This window comes from Hibiscus syriacus, unplaced genomic scaffold (genome assembly GCF_006381635.1).
Source record: "Hibiscus syriacus cultivar Baekdansim isolate YM2019G1 unplaced genomic scaffold, ASM638163v2 tig00112738_pilon, whole genome shotgun sequence".
Taxonomy (NCBI): domain Eukaryota; kingdom Viridiplantae; phylum Streptophyta; class Magnoliopsida; order Malvales; family Malvaceae; genus Hibiscus; species Hibiscus syriacus.
The window spans coordinates 5,730,368-5,756,925 of NW_024063392.1; the positions used below are offsets into that span (position 1 = coordinate 5,730,368).

Consider the following 26,558-nt stretch of genomic DNA (forward strand, 5'->3'; position numbering starts at 1 on the left):
TGTCCTTAAACATTTCCAAGATTTAGTCACTTGCCTGACCTAAAATCTAGCTGCCCAAATTTGACAAAATTCCGAAAAAGAAAACAGAACATGTTTTATAATAAAAACCTATGCTTTTTCTTTACTTTTTAAGGATAAATTATGCGAATAGTACTTTTAATTTAGGGTCTGATCAACTTTTAATCACCGATTTAAAATTAAACATAAATGATTCTTAATATTGTCAATCCGTTTGGTTTAAGTCACACTACCATTAATTTTTGTTACCTATTAACAAATATCTGTCATAGTTGAGGGATAAAAATCGAATAAAAATTAATGATTGAAGAACTAAAATCGATCGAGAATTAATGGTTAAGGGACTAATATAAAACAGGAGTTAACAATTCAGCTTGTGAGGGAAAAAAATCAATAATATTAAGAATCATATTAATTTTTAAATCAATAACCAAAGTTTAAAAAAAACAAAAACAAATACAGCTATGGACATAGTTTAACTTCTTTTTCATTTTAGGATACGCCACTGCTTATCCACAATTAGTGAATCCAGTTACCAAATCCACCGGCCTTTCTTTAAGATGACAGACGACGCGTTGTTCAGGCAAATAGAAGAGTCAACGAAGAATTTCTCCCGTCACCAGGCCGGGACTCTCCGCTCCATCCTCCACACCAGCGCGGCGTTCATTATCTCCAACGCTACCTCCCCGATGTCGGAAATCACCATCTCCAGATCGACGCCGCCACTTTTAGATGCTCCGTGCCGTTATCTTGCTACGAAGATTACGCCGATTATATCAATCAACTGGCCAACGGAGACAACTACAGTGATGATCACGATCCTCGCCACATCTTGTCCGTCGACCCTCTCGTTTGCTTCTTTTACAGGTGAATAATCTGCTCCACTTATTTCTTTTAAAACTCGATAAAAATTTGATTTTTAATCTTCTTTGTTTTGGGTAGTTCTGGAACAGCTCCAATGAAGCCTAAATTGATACCTTACTTCGATTCAGCGTTTTCAAAGGCGGGGTCGTATATAGCTCATCAAGGAAGCGCTTCTGTTCTTCGTAGGTAAAATTTGTATTCTCTTTTTGAATAAATGAAAAGAAATGACCTTTACTTAAGTTATGTATATGGTTTGATCTTTTTTTCAATTCAAAGACATTTGTTACTATGATGATGAACTGTTTTCCTCCAATTTTTGGCTTTTTCCTCCAAGGCCTGAAGTGAACAAGAGACTGGTATTTATGTATGCCGATAGCATTACAACTACTAAAGGCGGCTTCAAGGTAATGGCTGCTTCTTCATTCCCTTTGCACAATAGTAGTAATGCGAGCCGCTCTCTGTTTATGTCTCTCACTAGTCCCTTGGAAGTGATTCTTGGATCACATGTTGAGCACCAATTGTACTGTCACCTTCTCTGTGGTCTTAGAAATTCTGATTCTATAGATTCTATGCATGCCCCATATGCATTTGGTTTGATTAAAGCTCTCAGGGCATTGGAATCCAAGTGGGAGCAACTATGTTACGATATTGACAAAGGGTCTCCGTGTTCGGAGATTAACTATGTCCAAATGAGAGATTCTGTTGTTGAGGTTCTCGGTGGACCTCAACCAGATTTGTCGAATAGAATTCGATTTATTTTTGAAAAGAATGATTGGGGTGGGATTTTGCATAAATTATGGCCAAATGTTCGATATGTTAAATGTGTCACAACCGGGAGTATGAAGCATTATTATTCCAAACATAAGTACTTTGCTGGAGAGATATCTCTGCTAGGTGGGGATTACTTTTCATCAGAGTGTCCAGTAGCCATTAACTTGGATATCAAGAAACCACCAGATCAGACTAGATTTGTTATGCTTCCGACCACGGATATTTTGAGTTCCTTCCGTTTAATTCGACCGAGAACGATGTTGTCATTGGTGAAGAAACTGTGGAAGTTTGTGGTGTTGAGGTGGGTAAGATGTACGAAGTAGTTGTGACTACTTATAGAGGGTTTTACAGATATCGTCTTGGTGACATCGTAAGAGTTGTTGGTTTCTATAACTCATCTCCATTGCTGGAGTTTGTGATGCGTGCTCCCAAAAATTCATTCGAGATAGTGACTGAGGGAGATTTGATGGCTGCCATGGAGAGTTTTCAACTTGTAATGAGAAATACCATGGGCTTGGCAATAGAGATAGTGGACTTTACGAGTTCTGTTGACTTCGATTGCAGTCCTAAGAGACTGAAGATCTTCATCGAAGCTCAAGACTGCGATATGATTTTGCAGGACAAGTTGCAGGGGTCGGACCTTCGAAAATGTTGTTCTGCTGTCGAAGACGGCTTAGGAAGTATCTATAAGGTGCAGAGGAACAATGGTGAGATAAGCCCTTTGTCACTATCAATTTTGAAATGTGGTAGCTTTGACAGATTACTAAAGCTAGCAATAGAGAATGGAACTCCAGCTAGTCAATATAAGTCACCTAAGATAATAAGAAACCCTAGCATTGTTGATGGTTTAGAAGAATATGTTCTTGTGAATATAACCTTAGATTAAGACCTCTGTGTGCTCAGTGGCTTGCTGTCTTTTGATCCTTAATGGAATAATAGGATTGTCTTACTTTATAATGAGCACTGAAATGTCATATTTTTAATCTAATATAGAAAATTTATGGTGCTAATTAACTGCATTTTTTGTCTAATATCGTTTATAAACACTAGTTAATTGGTTGAATCAGCTGATTTGATTTTAAAAAATAGATATGTAAAAATATTATAAACATCAAGCTGATTACCCTATAATGTTGTGTTGTGCCCATGAAGCAAAGTCTGAACATATCGGGGAACACCATTGCAGAGCTCAATGACCCCATTATGCTGTGTTGTGCTTACGAGAAACTTCTATTGAAGAGCCTGAGCTTGTCCCTTCCTTATCATTAGAATGATTCCTTTCATAACTAAACATGTGATAGCCACCAAAACTGGAGACCTGACACGAGCCGTTGCCTTTTATAGAACTCTCAATGTCATCAATGTGAGCAACCAGCGGAATTGGCTTGTCAGGGATCGAGGGAACCAAATTATCTGTTTCAGACATTTTCACTACCTGATCCTTAGATGGCCGACATTGTAACTTTGGATGAGAACGAAGAACTGCTATCAAAACGTATTTCTCCAGAACTTCTGGTGGCCCTAACTCCAGCATTCCGTCTTTCATAATGTCCAAAGCTTTCTTGTTCTTCACCACCCACCATGCCCAATCTGCCACTACAGAAGTTCTGTTCTCATCACTCACAGTGAGCGCCTTCTTTCCACTCAATAGCTCAAGAAGCATTACACCAAAGCTATACACATCGCTCCTATCAGTCAATTGACCATACAAAGCATACTCGAGCAACATATCCCATTGTTCCGGCTACCCTAGTGCCATCCCTTCTGGTGTAAACTTGGCAAGTCCAAAATCCGCTACCTTGGCCTCAAACATGTCATCCAACAGTATATTACTTGCTTTGATATCCCTATGAATGATTGCCAGTTGCGCCCCGTGATGCAAATAAGCCAGTCCCCTAGCCGTCTCCAGGGCAATCTTTTGACGAATAGGCCCACTAAGTCTCGCTTTAATCAGATCAAAGAGATGATCGTACAAACTCTCGTTTTTAATTAAATCACAATTACCCTTTGATGACCCTCTAATGGCGTCATAGCTGTACAATATCCTCTTAAAGCAACAAGATTAACATGCCTAACACTAGCAAGAACCTCAACTTCATGCCTGAAATCAGCATCACCGACGGTGGAACAGTTCTTGAACCTTTTCAAAGTGTCCTCGGAGCCATAAGTAGCCTTTGAACACATTCCCATAACCTCCTCTTCCTATAATCTTATGTATAGAGAAATTCCCAGTAGCCTTCTTAATCTCATCGAATGTAAACTTGATCACATCAGCACTTTCACCAATTGGATCCGATTCAGAACGGCTCTCAAGATTCCTAATCCTATCCCTCCTTTTCTTCCTTGAATCCCGATGTTTTCTAAAACCGAATAGACACCCAACAATAAAAACAGCTAAACCAACACAAACACCGATCAATACACCCAAACTCACACCTTTATTCTTATCCTTACCATTGCTGCTATCAAGGAAACCAAGTAAAAATAAACAAGGGGCCATTTCAGTTGCTCCCCATTAAATAGCAGCACCTGCTGCATAAATAGACGGGTAGGCCAGACACGTTCGAAACTGAACTGTCCCTAGAAAGCTAGCAGATTGGGGAAGCTTCTAGTACATGAAGCACAAGTTGTACCTGTCGGAATCGTCTTTCGGTTGGGCTTGGAATTAGGTTTCGACAGGATTGAAATGACTAGAGTCGCTATCGATCATTTATTTTAAGAACAAAATAGGTTGATCGAATACCTTGATTTATTACATGATCTGCATCTTACCAAAGATATGTCAGATTCAGTAGTCGGTTACAGTCAAGGAAGGATTAGCACTCTTGAAACGCCCTTTCGGTACTAATTAATTTTCAGTTGTCCTTAATTATGAAAAATGAAAGCTAAATTAAAAGGTAACAATTGATCCTAATTACTTACCTCTGATCGGTTTTAAAAGTTTACCCTTAAGAAGTCATTAAAAGCATTAGTTAAGAAAAAATAAATAAAATAAACAAAACCAAACAAAAAAGGAAAAAGACAGGTAAATAAATAATCTAAAAACAGAAGGTAAAAAAAAAGATAAGTAATGAAAATAATAAAGTAAAAAAATCGAAAACCAAACAAATAATAAAATAATATAAAAATAAAAATAAATAGTATTTAAATGAAATAAGAAAAAGAAGGAAAAAATATGTGTATACATTAGTAACAAAGAAAAAAATAGAAGAATAAATTTTAAAAAATATATATATAAATAAAAAATGTTTAACAAAATAAAAAAACTTAAATATATATATATAAATTTTAATGTAAAATAAAATAAATAAATTAAATAATACAAGAAAGAAAAATATATGTATATATTTATATAATAATAAAATATAATATTTACATAAATAAAAATAAGAAGAAGAAAAATTAAAATGTGAAGGGACTGAATTGAAAGAAAAACAAATTGGGGGTCAATTTTAAAATAAATTCAGGGTTAAATTGAATTAAATGGCCCAAAATGAAATATTTTAAAAAGGGGGGACAAAAAACATAATTCCCCCTTTTTAATGAAAGCACGCGGATCCTGCTAGGTCGGACAGGGTCACGGTCAGGTCAGCAGGCCTGCTATAAAAGCCAAAATCACTAACAAACTTTCATTTTTCCTCTCCCCCTTTTTTCGATCAAAACCTATAACCTCATTTTCTCTAGGGTATACTTAGTGTTCTTCATCAATTGAATAACACCACCGCCCCAACCCAGAAACCGACCGGCCACCGTCTTGTCGATCACCGTAGATCGACGTCGATCGTCGTTCAGCGGCGGTGGCTCAAAAAATTTCTGCATTTTTCGAAAGCTCTTTAAATCCCCTTTTCGAAAAACAAAATAGTTTTTTTAAAATCGCCTCGGGGAGGGCTAGATCTGAGTTTGAAACTCTAGGTCACCCTCCCTCCGATCATCGGCGAACATCCTTTTTTTGGGTTTTATTCGAACCAAAACAATGAGAAAACAAGCACAACTCATACATGCAAGCCTAAAATCGAAAAAGGTGAGTCCTTTACCTTTTGTTCTTCTCGAAACTTTACAAAAGTGCTTCGATTTTACTTTGATATTGCTCGTATTTCTTACGTAATTTTTTAGTATGTTTCGTGTGTGTTGGTGTGTTGATTACATGCTTTATTTATAGTCTAAAGAATACCCTATTTTTAGTGTTTGATTAGAGTTCTAATTAAACTAAAATGCTATATTTGTTGCATGTTTGTTTGTGATGATGCCGAGAGAACGCCGGGAAAATCGGAGCCTTATTGACTGGTTGGGGCTTGCGGTGCTGAGAAGGATGAGAGGAAAGCTAGGGTTCTGGAAACCCTAGTCTTTCGGGTCGGGTTGCTCTAGTGGACCGGTTTGGGTCAAGCATAAGTGGATCTGATTTGGGTTGCTCATTGTGTTTGGGCTGTTGTGTAATATTTGTTATCTGGGCTTTGGGCCTTGTACTTGTGATGGCTTTGGCCCTGATACAAACATGTAATCAAAAAATAAATAACATATATATAATATATGTTTAATATAATATATATAAATATTATAAATGTGTTTATATATATAAAGGGACAAAATGGTGTGTCTACATCTGCCCCTCTTTGCTCATTATCGTGTAATGAAAATAGGGCAAAGATTAAAAGACACAAATTTCGTCCATATCGAATGTCCTTTGTCGTGGAGTTAAAATTCGATGTTAAGACTGGTTTGTCAGTTTGGATTGAACCACGAAATGACTCCCTCGCCGTGAGGTTGAGTCGAACTAGAAAATTCTGAGCATGATATCTTTCGTTGTGAAGTTAAAACCGAACTCAGAGCTTTGGCAAGTAACTCTTGGATCGTCTTCTAGCCCAAGACACTTCGTCATGAAGTTGAAACTTGGCCTAAAGACTTTGGTATTGCTGTGTTACAGATGACTCCTTCGTCGTGAAGTTGGGTTATTCTTTTGGGTATGATATCCCTCGTTGTGAAGTTGAAATCGTAGGAATCGGAAAGTGGTTTCTTGTTGTCATTCTTGAACCTGGTTTTCTTCTTGACTTAAAGACCTTAGTGTGAAAATGTTAACCGGAAAGTAGTTCCTTGTTGCTACTTTGCGGTGAATATGCCTTCGAGCTGAATGGTATCGAACTCAACAGTGTTTATTGACATATAACTCTTCTCTCCTTTGAGTTACACTGTACTTGGATGGGGAGTAAACCTCTATTGTTGCATATGACCTATTCGTATTGAAATTAAGTCGATCTGTTGGGCACGATATTCTTCGTTTTGAAGTTGAAATCATGGATGGCTCATTCCTTGTGAAGTTGAGCTTTAAATTGGATATTCTTCGTTGTGAAGTTGAAATCTAATCTAGAGTTGTATTGCTTCACCAAATTGGCTTTGAGTTGGATATCATTCGTTGTGAAGTTGAAATCCAATCTCAAGTAAATTGTGTCGCTTTGAGTCCAATATCCTTCGTTGCGAAGTTGAAATTGACTCTAGATAGAACCTATAAAGTTATGCATATATGCGATGCTATAGATGCAATGCTCTTAGGTGTGCCTAAAATTCATATGTGAAATATGTTATTTTGGGCTCTTATAGAAATCTCGATCTCCGGTTGCCTGTCTTGGTGACTATTGAGTCTGGAATCTTGAATTTCTGATTCCTTATCTTGAATTCTTCAAAATTTTAAATCTGATGTGTAGATTCTATTTTTTATCCTTGATTTGGGAAATGCTTCTCAACCATCTCAAGTATAGTGCATAAGCCTTTGATCGGCTTCCGAGTACCTATACTTTTCAAAAATCTTTGTACAATAATATTCGACTATCTTTTCAGAAATGAATAAATCATTAGGTTTAAATTCAACCCAATATGCTTTAAAAGGAATTGGTTTAGAGAAATGATCGTCTTTATTCATATAGGAAAAAAGAACAAACAGTACATGACAAACATTCTGGAAAATGAATACATAAATGAAGTATGAATGGATGTCTAAGATCTCAATAATGCAGACACACTTTAACTGATAAGCCGTTAGGTGACCTTGAATGCAGCCTTTGTCAAGGGATCTTTGAAGATATGACAACATTCAGGAAAGTGCAACCTTTCTCCGACTCATTAAGTTTGTAGAAGATTCGGATGTCGGGATGTTTCACTGTCTGGATTAGAGACCTTTCTTGAATAAATATCCAAATTGCCCTTTTGGGTTTTCAATTTAGACTTATCCTTGGTTTCAAGACACCCTTTCCGAGTTTTCATCTTGAACCCACTTTTTTTCTTTTTCTTTTTCTTTTCTTTTCATCTTCTTTTTTTTTTTTTCTTCTTCTTTTTTCAATTTAGGACGCCCTTTCGGGATTTCACCCTAAATATTTTTTCTTTTTCTTTTTTCTTTTTTCTTTTTCGACTTAGGACGCCATCTCGCGTTTTCATCCTAAGCGAAGTACTTCTTGACTGCATCTGAATTGACGGGATTTGACAGTTCTGACCCGTCCATTTCAGCCAGGACAAGTGCTCCTCTTGAGAAAGCCTTTTTCACGACATAAGATCCCTCCCAATTGGTATCCATTTTCCTATGAAGTTTTTCTGAATTTTCCAAATTCTCTTTAGCACCAGATCTTCTTCACGGAATACTCTTGGGCGCATATTCTTATTATGTGCTCGAATCATTCGTCTCTGATAGATTTGACCATGATGAATGGCTTTAAATCTCTTTTCATCTATCAAGTTCAGCTGATCATATCGTGATTGCACCCATTCTGGATCATCCAGTTTGACTTCTGACAAGATCCGGAGTGACGGAATTTCTACCTCAATGGGAAGCACTGCTTCAATCCCATATGCCAATGAAAACGGAGTTGGCCGAGTCAAAGTTCGCACCGAGGTTCGGTAAGCAAAAAAAGAGAAAGACGTTTTCTCGTGCCAATCCTTGTAGGTCTCAGTCGTTTTCTCCACTATCTTCTTGATGTTTTTATTTGCTACTTCTAACACTCCATTCATCTTCGGTCTATAAGCGGTAGATTTGGTATGTTTTATATTAAATTGCCCACAAGTAGCATCCATCATCTTATTGTTCAAGTTTGTAGCATTATCGGTAATGATCCTTTCAGGTAGACCATACCAACATATGATCTATTTCTTCAAAAACTTGTAAATGGTGGACTGAATGACACTGGCATATGATGCAGCCTCTACTCATTTCGTGAAATAATCAATTTCCACAAGGATAAACAGGTGACCATTTAAAGCCTTCGGATGGATTTGCCCGATGACATCCATGTCCCATATAGAGAAAGGCCATGGCGATGTCATCGTATGAAGTGGATGAGGTGGAACGTTTTTTTTATCTCCGTAAATTTGACATTTATGACATCTTCTAGCATAGTTGATGCAGTCACTTTCCAATGTTCACAAAAAATATCTGCATCTCATTATTTTTCTTGACATCATATGTCCATTTGCATGTGTTCCACAAACTCCGTCATGTACCTCTTCTACTATCATCTTAGCCTCTTCTGCATCTACACACCATAACAGAACTTGATCATGGCTTTTTTTATATAAGACCTCCCCATCAAGGACATATCCAACTGCCATCATTCTAATGGTTCTTTTATCAGTTTCAGTGGTTTCTTCTGGATAACTTCGATTCTTGATGTATTGCAGAATATTGTGGTACCAGGGCTTAGTGTCTTTCACTTCCTCGATTTGGTAATAATGAGCCAGGTACTCATACGACTGCATGTCAATTGACATTATTTCAAACTCCCCACCAGCCTTGAATGCGGCTTCTAAGGTAGCTAAAGCATCAGCCATTTGATTTTCCTCTCTGGGCATATAGTGGAAGGTGACTTCATCGAATTCTTCGAGTAGATCCAGTATTAGCTTCCGGTACTCCACCAACTTTACATCATTGGTTTCCCATTCTCCACGGAGCTGATAGATTACTAAGGTTGATTCTCCATATACACTCAAGGTCTTTATATTTTTCCCCATTGCAGCTCGAATCCCCAAAACACAAGCCTCATATTCCACCATATTGTTGGTGCAATCAAAATTCAATCTGCTAGTGAATGGGTAATGATTCCCTTTTGGGGAGATCAGTATAGCCCCAATGCCATGTCCTAATGCATTTGATGCACCATCAAAATGCATTCTCCAAGAACTATCTGTTGAAGTACTTGCCTCTTCTAAGGATATGGTCATCAAGTCTTTGTCTGGGAAGTCAAAATTCAGTGGCTCGTAATCTTCATCGGTTTTTCTTTCCAAGAAATATGATATGACACTACCTTTTATGGCTTTCTGGCTCACATACTCGATGTCAAATTCAAACAACATCATTCGTCATCGGGCTAACCTTCTAGAGAGAGCAGGTACACACATCATGTACTTTAGAGGGTCTAACTTGGAAATTTGCCATCCGTCTATGAACAAAAAGAAAGTGTTCTCGATTGTATTGTCCACCAAAGTATCTATGTGTGGTAGAGGAAAGTTATCTTTGGGGCTTACCTTGTTAAGGTCCCAGTAATCGACACACATGCGCACTATTCTGTGTTTCTTCGAAACCGACACTATGTTAGCCACCCACTCCGGATACTTGGCCACTTGAAGGAAACCAGCATCGAATTGCTTCTTGACCTATTCTTTAATCTTAAAGAGCATTTCTGGTCGCATTCTCCTCAGCTTTTGTTGCACGGGTTTGCATTTTGGTTTGATAGGCAATTTGTGGACTACAATATTTGTGTCTAACCCCAATATATCTTGATATAACCATGTGAACACATCTTTGTATTCTTGAAGTAGGACTATCAAGTTTTGTCTTGTTTCAACCAAAAGAGTTGTGTCGATTTTAACCTCATTTCTCTAATCTTCGGTGCTCAGATTCAAGATTTTGATCTTTTCCTCATGTGGCAGTATTTGTTTGTCTTCTCTTTCTACAATTCTCAATAATTCGGTAGGTTTGCACTCCTCTTCATTTTTGCATTCATCAAATTCCCCGAGAAAAATGGCCGATTCAAAATCCACCTCCGGATCAGGATCATAAGTGCATGCATTATCATTATCTGGGGATCTGAAGTAAAAAACAAAATGTGTATACGTGAGAGGAAAATATCCCACACGGAACAGTCGAAAATTAAATTCGAAAGAGAATGAAATGGAGTATTGAAATGAAGAAGATAGAAAAATGAATTCAGAAGAAATGAAATAAGAAAACTGTTTGCCATGGAAGAAATTGAATCTTTTATTGAATTTAAAACAACATTTTTTCACCCTTACAAAAGATCACATATTGCCCCGGGTATAGGCAAATAGGGATAGATCGAATATTACTTTGAAAGATATTTGTAAATCACAAGCAGTTCTTCCGCCGACCAGTTGCTAAGCACAGACCCAAGTGGCAGTGGGTGGATTCCAGATCTATTCACGTCTTCAGGATTTTCTGTGATTACGGTGTTGATACTCAGATATTTCAGAGCCGCTTCCAAATCTGATTAGATGGTCTCAAACACATAACCACCTGACTTGAATGTGTCGTAAAGATATGGGAATACCATGGGTTCCTATTGAAATTCAGTTCCAATCAATCTGGCTATTCTTCTTTCCTAATTATTCTGAATTTCTTTCATTTTTTCTTGGTGACTGGGCTGAAAACCAATCCCAAACTGATCAAACTTTGAAATAGAAAGGACTGGATTAATCATTCTTTACAGCTGCTTCCCAAATCCTCTTCTTGTCTTGGCACCTCGTCCCATGGTTTGCTTGATCTTTATCTTGGTGCACTCGGAGAGTCGAGGTTTAGAAATCTTCCTTCCTTTTATCACAAATGTGGTATTCACAAAATCTAAGGAGCGGAATAAACACTCTATCGCCTTCTCATCTACCTCGATATATAGAGCATATGTGGTCACACTTGCCACAATATCTTCTTCAGCGTTTATAATCACCAGGGCTCCATCGATAACAAACTTGACTTTTTGATGCAGCGTGGATGGTACTGCACCAGATTGATGAATCCAAGGCCTTCCCAAAAGACAGTTGTAGGAAGGCATGATGTCTATCACTAGAAACTCAATATTATAGGTGGTTAATCCAATGGTTAACGATACCTCAATCTTGCCAACGACCTCCCTCTTGGTCCTATCGAATGCTCGGACCACACTCTGACAGGTTCTCATGTGAGAGGTATCCATTGGCAGCCTTTTCAATGTCACTAAAGGCATTACGTTAAGGGTTAACCCGTTGTCGATTAAAACACTAGGTAAAGCGTATCCCTTACAGTAGGTGATGATATGTAATGCCTTAGTTCGACCTCTCCCTCTAGGTGGAATCTCATCATCTGAAAATGAGAAGAGATTGTCGGCTTTAATATTTATTACCAGTCTATCCATCTTGCTAACCGGTATGTTTTGTGGTACAAACATCTTATTCAAGACCTTTAACAGTGCCTCTCGGTGTGCCTCTGAGTTCAATAATAGCGCCAATATTGAAGTACATGTCGGCAGGTTATGCAGTTATTCTACGATGCTATATTCATTGTGCTTCAAGAATTTGAGGAATTCTCTAGCTTCTTCCTCTTTTATGGGCTTATTGATAGCCAGTACATCTTCCTTGAAAGGTTCAAGTGGTCTCTGCCCCACTTTGCTATCATCTTCTCTTGAAGTGCTCACCTAACATTCATACTTCGCTGTCATTGTAGTGAAAAGACTGGGGGACTGTGATCACCACCTTTGCTTGTGTCGTTGTTGTTGTCTTTTCTTTAGGGGTAATTATCAAAGGGTTACCCTTACCTATTTTCTTTCTGTTGACTCTCCAGTAGCGCAAATGTATACTTTCGGAGAATCTTGAACTTCTTTATAAAATTTCAGCTCCTTTATATCCATCATGAGTTGGACTAACACTTTGAATTCTGGGCAATCTTGCACCACATGCCCCTCCTTATTGTGATAACAACAGTGGTTACCATCTCCATTCCTCGTTGTATCTGACTATTGTATGACAAGCCCTGTCATTACCATTTGGCTCCATACCCAAGCCAAAGGAGATTTTACTTCCGAAACATCAGTTTTGACTATTCTTCCCTCCTCGGTAATGAATGTGTTAATCTCAGTCTCTTGATTATTAGGCAAGGGATTTTGTGTAACGTTCGGTGCTCCGGAGTTAAAGTGGATCTAATTCTTGTCGCGCATTCGTTGTACAAGCCTCTTGAATGCGAGATAATTTTCGATCGTGTGCCCCGGCACACCGCCATGGTATTCGCAGTGAGCGTTCTCATCATACCATCTGAGGTAAAGGGGCTTCATTGGTTCTATAGGATGAGGTGACACCACATGAGTATCAAAAAGTTGTTGGTATAGTTCCTTGTGCGTCATGGGAATAGAATCGAATTATTCCTTCTCTCTTTCTTTCCTAGGTTCCCTCTGATGTTGTCTAGAAGTACCTGATGGTATAGCTGCAGTTGTTTTTGTGCCAGTGATCGTAACACCTTTGTTGGCATTTTAGGTGTTAATGTTGTTGATATATCTGTCTTTGTTCTTCATGGGAGGTTTCTTGCTTGATTCCCCTCACTCAATTTTACCTTGTTTTATGACCAACTCAATCATCTCTCCAGCCATAACTAGATTTGAGAAACTTCCTGATGTGATTGCGACCAGGTCCCCGAAATAAAGAGCCTTTAGGGTCTGTACAAAAAGCTTCCTGGTTTCTTTCTCATCTAAGAATGAATGAACTTGCACAGCCAAATCCCTCAATCTCTGTGCGTACTGTCAGAAACTCTCGTTATGCTTCTTCTCAAGGCTTTGCAGCATAACTCGATCTGGTCTCATATCATTAATGTGCTTGTACTGTTCTAGGAAATACTTGGCCAGATTTTTCCAAGTCTTAATATGAGATCGGTTCAGCTGATTGTACTACCAGATAGCTGAACCGGAAAGGCTCTCCTGAAAGTAGTGAATCAGGAGTTGATCATTTCCCACATACTCTGTCATATTCCGATAGAACATCATGATGTGGACTAAGGGTCAACTGTTTCCATCGAATTTCTCGAACTCATGGACTTTGAATTTTGGTGGAAGCACCAAATCCGGAACTAGGCTTAGTTCCAATGCATCCATCCTATAGTAGTCATAGCCCCCTTTGACCATTTTCATTTGGTCTTCCAGTATTTTAATTTTCTCTTCTATCTTCTTCGCCTTATCCTCCTCATAAAAATTTGATATGTGGTAATCATCCGGATTATTGTCAGGGTTGGTTGCAGAAGTCTGTATCTTAATAGCATATGCGATTTTCCCTTTGGTAGCAGATGAGTCCCCGGGTAAGATTCCAGGTGAGATAACCACCTGTGAGGTTGGTGGTATAGTTACCCCCTCAGACGAACCTACCCCTGGTGCACTTGCTTGTTGTAAACCAGATAACTTGTCCATGATTTGATCGACCAAGGACCCCTGGCTTTTCGTGATGATATCTAGGGTACTCTGACTGTTCTGGGTTATCTTGTCTTCTAGTTCTCTTTTCAATTTTAACATATTCTCCTCGAGTTGAGCGATTTTGGCCTTCATTTGTCTTTTCTTTGTTCGAGTGTTGTGAGGATGATATGTGTCTAGAGCTTGCGGAGGTAAACTCGGTGTTTGTTCTTCCTTATAATGAGACATATTCTATTAGTTAATATAAATGTAAAAACATGGAAAATATAAAAATAAACATGAAAAATAAAATGCAAAGGATGAGATGCATGATGTATGAAATTTTTAGAGGCATTGATCCAGAAATGTGTCCGTTATTATAAATAATCCTTATTTAAACAAAAGTGTTTTATCTTTTAAGAGACAAAAAATAATCAAAGGTATATCCGAACTAAATCCTCTAGACCCCAAATAACTTCTAATAGATTTACAAGTCTTCTTCTTTCATCTATCACTGATTGAATACATTGTCGAACCACTCCAGATTCCCTTGCTAAGCCGTGAAAATGACGAGCTGTCTTCTGTACTTGCTCCAGGAAGTCACGGATGACTACATCTCTAGCCTTTACCTTTTGTTGAGCTTGCTCCCAACGAAATTGCCACTGTAAACCTCCGTCAAAATGCACTATCTGAAGCTCGCTTGCTTGCTTCTTGAATCCATCCACAATGGCTTCTAACTCAGCTATGGTTTTGTCATCCCGTTCTTATTGTTTTTGAAGAGATTTCTCTAAGTTAGCTATCTAGATTCTCAAACACTTGTTATGATTCTGGCTACCTATCAAACGCCTCTGAGTAGTCTTTAGTTGTTCTTTCAGAGTCTCTTTTTCATCATGCCCTTCAAACTTCCTTTTCATGCTATTGGCTTCGCCTTTCCAGTACTCAGAAGTCTTTTTCAGATTGTAGTTATTCTGGATTTGCTCTTAGTACCCCTTTCTCAAGTCTTCGAACTCAAAACGAACTTTCTTCTATTCCTTCTCCAGCTTGTCTATCCGATCCTTCTAAGTATCGGTATCTAACTTCTATTGGTATCGTTCAGCTTCAAGTTCCCTTACCCTCTGTTTCAGCTCATTATTTACAACTTCAAATTCCTCTTTTGCTATTTCCAACTCAGAAGGGACAGGCTTGAGATGTTCCTCTATGGTTCGGGTGTCCTCACAACCTGGCACTGGGATGTTGTCGTTTTTCCTTAACCTTCGCCACTCCAAATAGTCCGGAGTGAACATGTCCTTGGCAACCACGACATCTATTCAGAGCACCTTCTTCCATGACTCTGCCACTTCCTTGATCATTCTCTTGTAGTTGTCACCATGGTACACAAATTCTAATCCAGCTAATCCATATGTTGCTGGGACAAATTGACGTGCCCATACTGTCGAAGTGCCAAAAGCGGAGAATACCCAACTCCTCCCCATAGTCTAAGTAGGGTCATAGTGTCTGACTCCCCACATCGGAAGAGAATGTCGATGTGGATCAACCAAGGAGCTCTCCTGGTAATATCCCGGTCCTGAATATGTGTGAAGACTTTCATCCATTTTTTAGGCGTCTTCATGCCATTTCAGAGTAATGAATTCTCCCAGAGGTTAATAAGTGGTGTTGAATCGGTGGTAGGCAATCCTGTTAGTCTTCCAGAAATGACTGTGAATCCAAACTTGGAGAAGTTGAGCACACCCTATGAACCTTCCTCCACCAGTCTTTCTGTAGTGGTTGAGAGAGTGGAAGGTCTCAGCTAAGATGGACGGTGCTAGATTTACTCGTCTCGGGAGTTGTTCAAACAGTTCCACCACAGCTGCGGTGATGCACCCCAAAGTCTTCGGGAAGATAACCAAACCATAAAGGCCTAGTGTGAAAAGATTTATTGTCTTCTATTCATCAGAGTGATTCTTCATCGGTTCCTTGATGTCAGACCAAGGAATTCTTTCCCTGCTACCTCTACGTTGAGTCCGGCCAATTACCCATTTCTCGTCTACTTCCGTAACTTTTGCCAACCCATTTTTGAAGGGCTGACTTTTGATATGCTTGAGATAGGCTCGCTCCAATCTGATGCTTTCGCAGTGTAGCAGTATGGTATACTCTTCGATTATGGGCACCATGTCCTCTTAGTTAAAGGTGAAACAACTATACCCCGGATTTCAAAATTTAACCAAAGCTCTGATTAAGGGCTCATCTATCTTGACATAGAGTATGAGTGCGATATCACTATATCGCTAGTTGAACTTCTATTTCTGGTCACCCTTCCAACTATCCCAAATGCTCTGTAGCTCTTGGACATCATTCTACTTTAGGTTGACAGAGGTGTAGCTAACCAGTTCTGACACATAGCTTCTCTGAAGACTGTCTCCCTTTTCTTTCTGAGTCTTTTCAGACCATAGTCGTACCTCGACATTTTTTATCTATTTCATTACAACACCTTTGTCCATTAATGCAGATTATTTGTGTAACTAACACCGTTTTATAAATCAATAGCCTCTTTTATGATGCAAATACTAAAAAAACAAACATGAAAGCAAAAAGTTAGTAAAATAAAAAAAATATAAATGCTACAAAAAAGAAAAATAAAAATAAATATGGCACACTGCATGAGTAAGAAAATCATCTTAGGTTTTGAAATGGGGTTTCAGGGTAGGCTCTAATTCTCTGTGGTCTCCCGGTTTAGGTTCTAAAAAAATGGTACCCCAGTTCTCCTTGCTGGTGCCCCCTTGGGCTTGCCAGACCCTTAGTCATAAGGTCATTACAAACTTATGTGAACTAAGTTAAACTCGATATGATACATTCCCTTATGCCCATAAGGAGAATAAATTCATACGAAGACATAAGGTATATGGAGAATAAATTATCACGAGAGCGCCGCTTTCACCCCTATTTAAAAACGGGTTTGGAGCTCGGGTATAGAGCCTTAGATGAAAAACAAGGTTGATAAGCTGAAACCACTGAAAGAAATCATCAGTACACCTATTTATTTGAAAATATAATCAAAAGTAAGTAATAAGGATCAAAAGTTACCTTAAACTTTAAACTTACCTTTTTCATTAAAAAGACAACTGGAAATTAACCTTAGCCTAACTCACTTATATGTCCCCAGCGGATTCGCCAAGCTATCGGAACCGTCTTTCGGTTAGGCCCGGAATTGGGCTTCGACTGGAATGAAATGGTTAGAGTCTCCACCGATCATTTATTTTAAGAACAAAATGTGTTGATCGGATACCTTGATTTCTTACCTGATCTGCATCTTACCAAAGATATATCGGATTCGGGAGTCGATTACAGTCAAGGAAGGATTAGCAAACTGCCCTTTCGGTACTAATTAATTTCCAATTATCCTTAATTATAAAAATTGAAAGCTAAATTAAAAGGTAACAATTGATCCTGATTACTTACCTCCGATCGGTTTTAAAAGTGTACCGTTAAGAAGTCATGAAAAGCGTTAGATAGGAAAAAAAATAAACAAAACCAAGCAAAAAAGGAAAAGATACTAGGTAAATAAATAATCTAAAAACAAAAGGTAAAAGAAAAAAGAAAAATAAGATAAAGTAATGAAAAATAAATAAATAAAATACAAAAAATCAAAAAGAAATAAATCAAAAAACCAAAAACAAAAATCAAAAATCAAAAAAAATAATAAAAGAATATAAAAATAAAATAAAAAATAGTATTTAAGGGTATGTTTGTTTGGTTGTAATTGGTTTTCTGGAAAACCAATTCCAGAAAACCAATTATATTTCTGGAAAACCAATTCCAGAAAACCAATTACGTTGTTTGTATGTTGCATTGTAAAATGTTTTACGCTGTTTGGTTAGTTTTCCTGAAAACAATTTACGAAATCTGTTTTTTTTTTGTAAAAATGTATATATTTTTATATTTTTCTTGTTATTTACATTTTAATTTTTTTAAGTTATTTTATAAAATTGTATTGGCTCAAAAAGGCAATTGCGTACCTTAGCACTGTAGAATCTACTTCTTTATAATCCGTGATGTATCTTTGAAGTCATTAGCATGCTAATTACTTTATCAGCCATCACCGTAAGGGATCATTTTGGTTGTGTTTTTATTGCCATTTCATTAGTTAAATATCTAGCAAATAATGCCAGCTACGATGTGATTAGTGAATGATGTATTGAGTTGCATTTGTTACTTTTTCCTTTGGAAGATGAAATTGAAATGCCATAAATTTTGGATGTCGCTGTTTTGTTGTTATAAACTTCAAAGTTTCAATACGGTCATGCTAAATCACTTAAAACTTTTTATTTAAGTGAGGCTTGAAAATAAGGATTTATTATATAATCAAACAACGTCACCATCTGACTATTTGGACATTATTGCATCATATGTATAAAGAAAGGGGTTCGTTGTAAAGATACACATCTCTGTTGTGTCTTCTGCATCAAAACCTTGGGTTCATTTTCCTATTTGATATATTACTTGGACTTAGGGAGTAGTGCAGATACTACATTTGTAAGTATCTCGCATGGTAAATTGAGGAGAGTGAGATCTACATATCGTCTGTCGGATATTTATTTGGCCAACAGAATACTTACGTAAAATGAAGAGTCATTTTAATTGGGTGAAAAACTTGTCTTTGTTCTGTTTATGGTCATTTTGTTCCTGAATTTTAGTGGTACATTGGCACTGGCTTATAGAAAGCTTGAGGTGTCTGACTAATCTGCTTGGAACAATGAATTTCAAAAGGCAAAAACTTCTATTGGATCCGATAGAGACATAAAGCTCGAAAAGGTGACAGTGATGATGGAGAAAAATTTGATTACAAACATTAAGATAACGATATTGTACAACCATAGTAATACAAAGATATTGTCTAATTCATAATTAGTGCTACAACACATCAAACCGACATATGATTAAAGTCTAATAATAGTACTACAACACATTAAAGTTTAAATATTGTCTAAGTCATAAATAGTAGTACTCCACATTAAAAGTTCACATCCTAACTTTGAGGAAACTTTTGAAGCCAAAGTTTCCTATGTTTTGATTTTTTTGCTAAAAAAGCTTTGGCCTCCAACTCATTTTTCGCCAAAAAATCGAACACCTCACAAAGAAATTCGTCATCAAAGCCTTCTTTCTCCATCGACATAACTTCTTCATACAGATGTGGTGTCTGATCCTCTGTAAATTTTTTTAGTGCTTCTGAAATCTCACCAAGTTTCTCACTTACCAATTTAATATGATCATCCTCGACATTGTGTTGGACATTCTTCCTTTTGCGTTTTGATGTACCAGATGAAGATAATTTTGTTTTTTCCTCATCGATATCTTGAGTGTCGATATTTAACGGCATTGAACCTTCATTAACATCATCCAACTCTATATCAGCAAAGATTCTAGCAAAACTCCCTGTTGCCATATCTTGACCAACAACAAGAGCCATCTCATCATAAAAATCAATTTTTTTGTTCAAATATGGTCCATATTTTGGGTTATTATACACAGTGAGCATAAAAGTAAAATTCAAATATCATTTATTAAAATAAGTATATAAAGATTATCGTCACTATAGCATCGTATGTCACTTCGTCGCAAGTTATCATTCTCAGGTTCTCGTCCCACCCTAATCCACTTTCTTCACGAATTGTACATATGGTTTTCCATGTATTTTTTATTGTCCTCAAATGATTTTCCACGTGTTTGGTGGCACATTGGACTTGAAATTTTTCGGAAATAGTTGTAGCAACTCGATTTATAGAAACTGCTCTAAACGTATTAGATGGCTTATTACTTTTTTGTGTATCCTCTGCAAGTATTTCGAGAAATAGACGTTCCATTGGTTTTGTCCACCTAAAATGTTTTGATGTGCTCATTTCTACATTAATAATCATAAAAAGTAAGTAATTAGACTATTAACAAGCATAAATTATCCAACAATTATGTAACAGTTTGCAATATCAACCCTCAAATATACACCAAGCACCTAATACATAAGACACCAAGCAATCAACTCCCAAGCATATGTAAATGTCCAAAAAACATAAAACATAACATTTATAAAACCAACAAACTTTAAAAAATAATGTCAACATCCAACAAATTATATATTCAATGTCTAACAATCTAAAAAAAATTTCAATTTCAATATCCAACAATCTAAAAACATTTTCAATTTCAATATCCAACAAACTAAAAACAACAATATTCAACATACGTAACAAAGAAATACTGAACAAAATGTTCTAAATAAAATTAAATGTTTCTATGTATATAATCACTCCACATAGCTTCTGCAATTTCATCTCTCTTAGTAGCCCATTCTCTAGCTTCTTCCCTCTCTTCCCGTTGTGTAAGAGTTGATGTTATCGAATGATGATCGTGTTCCTCATATAATTCTTCGTTAATTAAATCATTAGGATCAACTCCCATTATATGATTATGGATGATAGTACAAGCCAACACTACATCTACTTGTGTTTGAAAATCCCAAAATGGTTCAGCATCCAACACACGAAAACGTTTCTTTAAAATTCCAAATACTCGCTCAACAGTGGTTCGCAATGATGAATGACGAAGATTAAACAATTCCTTTGCATTTTCTGGACGATGATTGGTGAACTCTTTTAAATGATATCTAACACCACGATATGGAGAAATAATTCCATTTCGGATGCCATATCCAGCATCAGCAAGATAATATTTACCTATAATTTGACAAAATGTTATTATTACTAAACATATTATGAAATTAAGTGAATTATTTTTTATTTAAAGCTAAGTATTACCTTCTGGAATACTAAATCCTCTTCGGCGTGTAAGTGCATCAGTTAAAACACGAGAATCATGTGCACTACCTTCCCAACCAGCTAGAACATAAGTAAATTTCAAATCAAAAGTAATGGCAGCCAATACATTCTGTGTCGTTCCTCCTTTACGACTACGAAATCTTCCTTGAATGTTAGGTGGAACAGATGCATGAATATGAGTTCTATCTAATGCTCCGACACAATCTATAAAATATGGGTAAAACCTAGAATTGTTTCTTATCTCAAGAGGAGTTGACTCATCGGGTAATCTAATGGCTAATTGATATAATTTCAAAATAGCTCTCAACACAATCCTAAAGTAACGGTGAATTGTTTCAATTGATCTATAATATCTTGATCCAATCACTCGAAATATTACATTATGACCAATTATATGTAAAAATATGAGAACTTGCTCTTTAACATTCACCGCTCTTGTCGACTGTAACAAATTGTTCCTAGTAAGGATGTCACACAGATTAAAAAACGCAACCGGTCGCATCCGTATTATGTCGATACAATTCTGGTCACCTCTATATAAAATACTATTGATGTAGTTTTCTCTTTCACAATCTCGATTCACATGACGTTCATGACTTATTTGCTTTCTAGATTTTAGTCTGTGAATCCAAAGAGCCCCAAAAGCCAATGCTGAAGCAGCGACTCCCACTATTGTTTTATGAATAGAATTACGTTCCATCTACAAAAAAATATTGAACATAATATTTATGAATTTGTGAACTTTATAATAAATTATAACCACTATTATTTTATGAATAGAATTATGTTCAATATTATGTATAATATTTTTATTTGTTCAAAACAAGTTGGAAAATCAAAATCAGTTATGTGCAACCCGCAGGATACCCAAGAGTAACTAAAAGAAACCTCAAAGGTTAATTCGACTGTAAGTTGGGCCGATTATTACACCACCATATGGGTGGAATTCAATCCTGCAACTTGCATTCAAACTTGGCTAATTTCACTTGTTGGACTCATCTAGGCTACATGTCTAATAATTGCTTCATATTCCAACATGTGTCCAATTTTTATGAATATTTAATAATTTTAAGACAAAGTTGAACAAATTAATTAAATTTTGATTAGAAACTTGAAGATATCTTCAGAATAAACTTGATATACTACATGTCAAAACTTGATAAAATATCCTATTTCATAAGTTCAATTCTAAACAATTTTATTTTTCAATTTTATTTCTCAATTTTATTTCATAAGTATTAAGCTTTTACCTAAAGCTAAAGTTCATATTACGTATTATCTTTTACCTAAAGATAAAGTTCATATTACGTTTAAGCTTTTACCTAAAGCTAAAGTTCATATTACGTTTAAGCTTTTACCTAAGCTAAAGTGGATGTAATTTCTGTCGATATACTATTAAGAATTTATGTCATAAAGATATACGATGAACATGTTAATATGAGGTTTATTGTTTGTGGATCACCACGCCTATTGGTAGTTTCAAGTTTTTCCTTTGTTCAAAAAATAACATATGCTACTAATATTTTGTTCATCCTGTTTTATATTGGTTATTACTGTATGGCCTGCAGGACGTATCCCTATTGGGATCTTTGGAAGATGGACTTAATGCCCTCTTGAGCATAGAAGTAAGTTCATAGAAGTGCTTTTTTTTCCTCCTTGGATGTATATCTTTAGTTTACCTATTTCAACTTATATGTTTATTTCCACTATCATCTTTTGAACGTCAGAATATGAGAGATTAAACTAGTTATTGTTGTATCTAGATTTGGGTAGTCAGTTGGTGAGTTTTAATGCCAAATACAGGACATGACAATATCTTATATTCCTTCTTTCTTTTTTTAAAACAGTTTCACATCTCCATTGTCTCATCCTAAATGTTCCAAATGATAGTTTTATTATAATTTAGTTAACCTAAAGCTAAAGTTCATATTACGTTTAATCTTTCACCTAGGCTAAAGTGGATGTAATTTATGTCGATATACTATTAAGAATTTATGGCATATATATATTGAAAAACGCACCTTGTTTTCCTTTTTTATCAATGATATGCCAGGTTCAATGGTCGATCCTCGTAATGGAGAAAATTTTAACCAAATTTGCAGGTGGACTCATGTAAGAATAACCTATCAGAAATATTACAATTAATAAGATAAGAACATCATATAACAGAAATATTAATCGATGAGAACAAATTGAAAATACGAAATATTAATCTATGAGAACAAATTGAGAATACGAAATATTAATTTTTGCGGAAAATCCTGATAACATCAACTTAGCATAAAATCCAGTGATTCAAAATGACAAGAACATCGTTCTCGTTTAGTTCTAAACTCAAAAGCCACTTAACATTGTGTTATTCTATTAGTCAGAGTATAAAACCAAAATCAAAAGCCGAGAGTTAGTAGTTATATGTGTGTGTGTGTGTGTTTCAGTTAGTTCCTACCATGTTATGCTTGATTCTAACACGTTGCACTGTCTTTGTTTTTTCCGAAAAGAAATTGTTCATGGAGAGCTAATTTCTATTTAATATTCCTATTGTAGGATTAGTTGGCATACTTTTAAAAGAACTTAAGGATGTTCTCACTCAATTGGGGCTTTCGAAGCAGGGGAAGAAGCAGGTCAATGGAATGTTTAGATTATGGACTGTATTTTAATCCTCTTGTTCAAAATGTCTCTGTGGAGTCTTCTTATTTCTCTCTGTTCATTGGTTTGTGGTGTTTTCCTATCGTTTTCTAATTTATCTTTATGTGGCTACTAATTATTATAAATTTTAATGGTGTTTGATGAGATCACACTATTTTTTACCATCATGTGACATTGGTTCTTATAGTGCTAGTATTTAGGTGTTGATATGCTTGTGTCTTTAAATCAATCACAGTCAATATTGCATATTGTTTTGGCTTTAGTTATCAGTAGGACCTTGTATCACTCGGTTTGTTTTTATTTTGTGGGGGGGGGGTTGTACTGGTCTGTGGGATGTGATCAAGAAAAGTAATTATGGAACTCGTTACATTGTTGAGAGAGGTTACAAACTACAGTTCAGAGCACAAGATGAAACCAGCAAAACTAGGGCTTGGTAAAAAAGGAAAAAAAACATCTCCAAGCGTTGTCATGGCAAACTATATAAATCGGCTACCATGGCCAAAGCCCATGAAAGCTAGACATCGAACTTACTTTGAACTGCCAAAAGCAAAACCACAACTACGATGACTAGATATTTTCAATCCACCATTGAAGAATAGGAAAAAAGACCCAACCAACACTGAACGTACCCATAAACATAATAGAATTAACAGAAACACAGAACTTACAAGTCGGCAATAACAACCGGACTCCGCTTTGCGAGCGAGAAGAATCTGACGAATGGTAATATGGAAATGGTAATCTGGAAAAGTTGAGTTCGACATCCTAAATGGTAATCTGGAAAGCATATGGACAGTAAACAACGAAAAAGATAGAAAATTCATAAGCAGGAAACTATCACCACATTCAGAGGGAAAATGGCAGTGCGATTGGTACATTTTAAAGAGATTTACCCTTGGAAATCAAAGAGAAAAGCAAAAGGGGAGGAAGAACATTAGGGATTCGAAATATTACCTTGGAATCCTAGAGCTCCTCCCTTGATTTTGCTGGAAAAATCTGTTGATTTTGTTGTTGGTGAGAAGGAAGATGGTGATAGTTGATCGGAGAATGAAGAAGATCAAAGGCAAAGAAAAATGGGAGGCAGGTTCGTAAAATGAATTCCCGATTTTTCCATGGTAAGTTGTTTTACGGGCAAAATGAGTTTATTTTACGTTGACTGTAATTGATTTTACATTGACCAAAAGCTTTTACGGGAACCAAACACGGGAATTGAGGGAAAACCAAATCCCGTAATTGGTTTTCCTGAAATCAAACAGACCCTAAATGAAAAAAAGAAAAAAAATATGTGTATACATCAATAACAAAGAAAAAAAATAGAAGAATAAATTTAATATATATATATATATATATATATAATGTTCAAAAAAATAAAAAACAAAGAAAAAACTAATATATATATATATATATATATATTAATGTAAAATAAAATTAATTAATTAAATTACAAGAAATAAAAAAACATATGTATATATATAATAATAATAAAATATAATATTTACATAAATAAAAATAAGAAAAAAAATTAAAATGTGAAGGGACTAAATTGAAAGAAAAATAAACCAGGGGTTAATTTTAAAAGAAATTTGGGGTTAAATTGAATTAAATGGGCCAAAATGAAATATTTTAAAAAACGGGGGGACCAAAAACACAATTTCCCCTTTTTAATGAAAACACGCGGATCTTGCTGGGTCGAACCGGGTCACAGGTCGAGTCAGTGGGTTTGCTATAAAAGCCAAAATCACTAACAAACTTTCATTTTTCCTCTCCTTTTTTCGATAAAAAATGAGAACCCTATTTTCTCTAGGGTGTTCTTGATGTTCTTCATCAAATGAAGAACACCACCACCCCAACCCAGAAACCGGCCAGTCACCACCTCGTCGACCGTCGTTCATCGGCGGTGGCCTAAAAAAAATTTCGCATTTTTCGAAAGCTCTTTAAATCCCCTCTTCAAAAATCAAAATAGTTTTTTAAAAATCGCCTCGAGGAGGGATAGATCTGAGTTTGAAACTCTCGGTTGCCCTCCCTCCGATCATCGGCGAACATCCTTTTTTTGGGTTTTATTCAAACTAAAACAACGAGAAAACAAGCACAACTCATACATGCAAGCCTAAAATCAAAAAAGGTGAGTCCTTTACCTTTTGTTTTTCTCGAAACTTTACAAAAGTGCTTCGGTTTTACTCTGATATTGCTCGTATTTCTTGCATAATTTTTTACTATGTTTCGTGTGTGCTGGTGTGTTGATTACATGCTTTATTTATAGTCTAAATAATACCCTATTTTTAGTGTTTGATTAGAGTTCTAATTAAACTAAAATGCTATCTTTGTTGCATGTTTGTTGGTGATGTCGAGAGAACGTCGGAAAAATCGGAGCCTTGTTGACCAGTTGGGGCTTGCGGTGCTGAGAAGAATGAGAGAAAAGCTAGGGTTCTAGAAACCTTACTCTTCCGGGTCGAGTCGCTCCAGTGGACCGGTTCGGGTCAAGCACAAGTGTATCCGGTTCGGGTTGCTCATTGTGTTTGGGCTGCTGTGTAATATTTGTTATCTGGGCTTTGAGCCTTGTACTTGTGATGGCTTTGGCCCTGATACAAACATGTAATAAAAAAAAATAATATATATAATATATGTTTAATATAATATATATAAATATTATAAATGTGTGATATATGGAACGGGACGAAATGGTGTTTCGACAGTACCATTCAATGACTGGTTACAATTTAAGGCCACGCCGGTTAAGGTAGTGTTTGGGATCAAAGCTTCGAAGTCGGCCTTTGTGGTTAAGTTCATGGAGCCTTGGAAGATCCAAGCAGTTTGGAAACCGCACGAGGAATAGATATTGATGTTTGGGAAGAAAGATTGGAAAGATTGCCAACAGGACAGGGAGGTGTTTGAGGGAGGAAAGAATGATCTGGTATGTCTGAGGTAGTCGGAGTGGACGAGGCGAAGGAAGTTACACCGGAAGAAGGTGTTGAGTAGGGGCATGTTTGGCTGGAAAATGATGGGGAGGAGGATGGAGAAGAACAAGGGACACATTTGAGCAAGCCTAAATGGGATGGAAGTCAAG

General features: G+C 36.5%; 2 pseudogenes; one reads left to right on the top strand and one right to left on the bottom strand.

Annotated features, from left to right (window-relative positions):
- The first annotated feature begins 527 nt into the window (after nucleotides 1-527).
- LOC120183011 lies at nucleotides 528-2,553 on the top strand (annotated as a pseudogene).
- A 301-nt stretch (nucleotides 2,554-2,854) lies between these two features.
- Nucleotides 2,855-26,558, bottom strand: LOC120183074 (annotated as a pseudogene).